Source organism: Rhagoletis zephyria, unplaced genomic scaffold (assembly GCF_001687245.7).
Source record: "Rhagoletis zephyria isolate East Lansing unplaced genomic scaffold, Rhagoletis_zephyria_1.1 Rzeph_scaffold_00597, whole genome shotgun sequence".
In the NCBI taxonomy this organism is placed as follows: Eukaryota; Metazoa; Arthropoda; class Insecta; order Diptera; family Tephritidae; genus Rhagoletis; species Rhagoletis zephyria.
In genome coordinates, this window is record NW_016157681.1 from 20,337 (window position 1) to 25,636 (window position 5,300).

The 5,300-nt window shown below is 38.0% G+C and overlaps 1 long non-coding RNA gene and 1 pseudogene across 1 annotated transcript; one reads left to right on the plus strand and one right to left on the minus strand.

Moving 5' to 3' along the window:
- The first annotated feature begins 344 nt into the window (after window positions 1-344).
- LOC108360627 (uncharacterized) lies at window positions 345-3,761 on the plus strand. Its single transcript, XR_001847152.1, has 3 exons — window positions 345-1,755; window positions 3,487-3,614; window positions 3,679-3,761. It is a non-coding gene; the product is annotated as an uncharacterized LOC108360627 (long non-coding RNA).
- On the minus strand, window positions 3,619-4,751 carry LOC108360626 (haloacid dehalogenase-like hydrolase domain-containing protein 2; annotated as a pseudogene).
- Between the last annotated feature and the right edge of the window lie 549 nt (window positions 4,752-5,300).

Below are 5,300 nucleotides of genomic sequence, written 5' to 3' on the forward strand. Positions count from 1 at the left end.
ACGAACCGCTATTAGGCTAAGGGAAACCGGGTCCTTTTGTGACATAAAAAAGGAAAAGAAGACGTTTCGCTGCTGCAGCAAATATTTTTATAGGGCACTTTAAAACACGTTATCTCTCAATGGCTAGTGATAGGGATTCTGATAGGACATTGTGCGATTGATAATCATGCAGTGATACTAGGAATTTCGACTGATCCTTTTGTATCAGCTGTCAAGAGGAAGATAAAGAGGAATCATCTCCACACTTTCTTTTAGACTGTCCAACTTTCGTGAGGCTAAGATGGAAGCATTTTGGCGGGCACTTCTGAACAAACACTAAGCTCTCAGCGATCGAAATTAGCCGCATTCGATATTTCGTAATCGGCTCGCGACGTTAACTTAGCCCAACGTAACCTGTACTTCTTTGAGCTAAGAAATAGTTGGTCACATTAATCATACCGCAGCCCGAAGATGTATACGCGCTTTCCCGACGTCTCCAGTATGATGCACTCTCACAGAAACAGGGCTCCCTACTGTGGAAGAGAGAACCAAACAAAACACTTTAAAGCTAATCCATAAACTTTTTCAATGCAAGAACGCAGTTGTATTCGATGCAGCCAGCTCAGTGGTTAGAAGCAAAAATGTATTGTGTCGCACATCAACCATAACAAGGTGCATAGATGCAGCGAAGAATATAGGAATGCCCACTAAACCGGTCAAGATTAATATCAACTATCCTCCGCCCTGGATGAACTTAGAGTCGTCTATTATCCTCGAGATCAGCAAAAGAAACAAGAGCAGTACACCACCATCAGTCTATAGACAAATATTCAAACAGCTCGCAGCAAGTTTCGAAGATCAGGGATGGAAATTCATCTATACCGATGGAACAAAGGTCCACTCCACCACAGCTTTCGCTGTTGTAAACGCAAATCACGAGACAATCACAGCTGGTCATTTACTATCCTTCTGCTCAGTATACACTGCTGAAGCCAACGCTATACTCTGAGCAACGCAATATGCCCTCGGTACCAAGGAGAAATACATAATTTCAGTCAACTTATCGGCTATACAATCTATCCTTAATATGTCTAATATGGATAACCTGACCAGATTAATACGCAATGCACTTTACAAAGGAGGAAAATCAATAAAAATTATGTGGGTTCCAAGCCATGTTTTAATCCCTGGCAACGAAGCAGCTGACGAAAGAGTAAAGCTTGCAGCTAAAGAACCCCTTATTGTGGAGAATGCCTTTTCGAAAAAAGACATCTACAGGCTGGCAAGTGAACAAATATACAAAACTAAGCTGGAAAAATGGAAGGATTTCAAGCACCACTACGCAAACGTTAACGTAAATGGCGAGAAACCTATATTTCCGGAGAAGATCAGCAGCAACAATTTAAAAGCGTTTATTAGACTACGTATTGGACATACGATTGTTACCCATGAATCTGTCCTGAAAGGTTCGAGGTCGCCACAGTGCCCCTATTGCAACGTGGAAACAATCACCGTAACTCATCTCCTCGACAGATGTCAGCATTTCGCTACAATCAGAGCTAGCATCTTCAACAACTTTGCATCCAAGTTATTGAAAAACCAGGACATTGAATCGATATCTAATATTAATGAATTCCTTAGGTTAACGAATCTTAAGAAATTAATCTAGTCTTAATTATCTGTAAGAAGCAATTTAGGTTAATGTAAGTACTGAACATATGTATATATATATTAATGAGCGAGCCGAAGGTGATCATACTAGCGCTCCTTTTTCCGGTAAAGAAGTGTCCTCTTCTTTTCCTTTAATAATAATAATAATATTTCACTATGGTTACAACAACAACTTACAAATGTATAGGGGTATTCTCGGAGTCTCGCCAAGCGCTTGTACTGTGCATGGATTGCACGGTAAAACCAGTATTCCTATGGGACAGCTTTGTAAACTATGCAATCCGTGCACCTTGCAAGGGCTTTGCAAGACTGCGAGAATTAATGTATTAAGTATTTGGAAATCTTTAGTTACCTAGCACCAAGAGAACGGTATAAAATTTATTTCAGAAGAAAGGGGGCGTTGACGCGATTGCGAATATATAACTTTGACCTAATATATAATGGGTCGATTATCGATAGCAATCGAACTTCAGTTACGTTGCTAGTTGCCAAAACGATATTACAGATAGCAACTGGCAACTTTCAACTGACAACTGCAGTTGCTATAAAGTGTGTATGCAGGCGACTACATTTTTGTGGTTGCTAGGAATGTTTTTGGAGCGTATTTAGGAGCAAAAATTGAAAAGTGTGTCATATATTTCACTTTTTAATAATTTGAACGATACTAACATTTTGCAATGCAGTTTGCTTTTACAGAATATGGTAAAAATAACAAAACAATAACTTGAAATTTTAATTCCTGAGGAGTACGCCCTTTGGCGAAACAAAAGCGAACACTGATTGCAAATTGTTTCCTTTATCGACTGAAGCACCTCTTTTAGAACTCCCGACACACCAAGTTTTCCAAATTGAAGTCATTGCCGTGGCACTTCCTTCTGCGAAAAAACGAAGAGGTGCGCAAGCTTTTATGAGCGGAGGTATTGAAGTTGAACGAAGAGGTTCATCTGTTTATTAACCAATTATACTACAGCTCCTTTTGGAAGTCCTCAATATGCTTTGAAAATGAACACAAAACGATAATAAAAGAAAAACCTTGAAAGCATTAACTTTTGCTTACAGTGCACGCGGTAGCTCTAGAGGATTGGATTTATCCTTTAAATGTCGCCTGATTGAGGCCGCGTTCATGCACTTCTCTTCCTATAAAATAAATAATTGTGATGAAGTTAGCTTTATTGCTGTCTTTTCTTTAAAACTCTTTATTTAAATAATTTAATTTTACTCGCACAGCTTGTTTACAGCCGCTTGCTGGTTGTCGCTCTGTTAAATTTCGATTATCGATAACTCTACAGCAACTGACGATAATTGCCATTCGTAATACAAATTTTCTTTCCAGTTGCGTTGCCAGCTGGCAACCGAACTGTGGTTGCGTTGCTATCCGTAATCGACCCATAAAACAAACAAGTAAGAAAGTCTATGTTCGGGCGGAGCCGAACATTAAACACCCGGCGCAAGTATTAAATATATGTTTTTCACCTTTCCGAGAGCTACCGCTACATGGTAAACTGGGGTGTATCAATTTTTATACCCGAGCGCACTTGTGCACAAGGGTATTATAACTTTGTTCACATAACGGTTGTTTGTAACAGGCAAAACGAATCGAGATAGATATAGACAAATGTATACATAAATGATCAGAATGAAAAGAGAAATCGATTAAGCGGTGACTGTCTGTCCGTCCGTCNCTACGCCAGATATAAGGGCACGTACCAAGTTTCGTTAAGATATCTCAATTTTTACTCGAGTTATTGTGTGCACAGACGGACGGACGGACAGTCACTGCTTAATCGATTTCTCTTTTCATTCTGATCATTTATGTACTACAGTACTTTTTCTTAGAAAAAATAACCCTCATTCGTTCAACTCCGGCTACGTACAAAATCCATAACGTATGCATGTGCGTAGAGATGAGCAGACTTCCGAGCCCAGTTTAGTGGGGCGCAGGACTAGATCAAACCAAACCAAAAGTAATGATGTTTAGTAATTATTTTGCTTAATGTTTAGTACATAGCCTTTTTTATTGTGTCTCAGAATTCTCAGTTATTATCCAATCAACAGCCTCTGAGAAATTTTCAACCAGAGCAGTCGGCGGAGGATCAACCACTACATTTGGTAAATATTTTCCAGTTTTCACTTGTATTCCTTTTAACCCCAACTGCATCGCACCTGCTATATCATCTTCAGGATCCTGTAAAGGCAAAAATATATACGAATGGATGCATTAAACAAAATTTTATCGCAGAAAATTAAGAACGAAACAAGTCACAGTATTTACATCTCCTATCATGACACATTCTTCTGGGCATATGCCTCCTGGTAAGGCACTTCGAAAAAAATATTCATTCGGTTTTCCTATTAGTACAGAACGGACGGAAGCTGCGTACTCTAATCCTTTAATAAAAGCTCCGGGACCCAGTGCCAGACCGTCGCTTCTTCTATAGTATTTGCCTTGATGTATGGCAACAAGTCGGCTATTCTTGTTAGCAATAAGCAAACTGCATATAAAAACCTGATGAGTGCTTATACAGCATAAAAACGAAAACCTACTTGAAAGCTTTGTTTAAGTTCTCATAGTAGAATTCAGTCGGAGCTAATCCAACTACTACCGAGTCCAGTGGAAGTGAACCATCATTTCTGCCAAAGTCTGTACGCGCGTCATTGCTTAACAAATAGAAAGGATTAAGTTTCTCCTTTTCAACATAATTTGCCGCTGCACTTAATGAACTAAAAATCTCATGTGCTTCCAATTCGAAACCGATCTTTTGTAATCGTTCATATAGTGTTTTTCTTGACTCCTTCGTAGTATTCGTCACAAACTTGATTTGAATATTAGTCTCACGTAATCTGCCAGTCTTAACAAAGATAATTTTATATTTATTATCATATTATGTTCTGCATATACCGTTTTAATGCATCTACAGCTTTGGGAGTAAAGTGCCACTTAAGTCGATAAGTGCAGCCTTTATTGACATGTTTTTACTTTTTTGAGATAAAAAACGTTTGCAAAAGTTACCTACTCCCAGAAATTTGGGGCACATGCAGCCGATAAAAAAATTTATAGCTCTGATCAAGGTGTATTAAACAAGGTGTGATTGACAACTCAGTGCGGCTCTCTTTTGAGGTACTATAATGTCAAAAAGTATAAACAAACGAATTAACCCTTAGTGATGCATGTATCTTGTCAGCACTGATACCAAGGCTTTTATTTTGATTATAGTTTTGTTTTACTTACATTACCTGGAATATATATATTTTGTCAATAAAATAAAACAAATTGTTTATCAAATCGTTTAGCAATTTTCTTGTTTTTAATTGCCCAAGATGTTTGGTTTTGTGCGTTTATTTTTATATTTAAATTTTTTATCCTAAACATTATTCGGCACTTATATAAGTATTATTTTTCATTTGTTTCCAATTTTATATGAGAGCTTAACTCTAACAATTTTGAAATTAAATTTTTTTTTCTTACGAAATAGTTTGGGTATAAACGAGCTCGTTTGAAAGTGCTTGACTCGGACGGACAACAAATGAAATCACTTTCCTTGAAGTGGTTTTCCCAAACGCGAGATGAATCAACTAGGTCGTTTAAAACATCGCTCTATATTCGTGCCCTGAATTCTATTGCATACAGCGCACCGTTCAAAGGTTTTGCT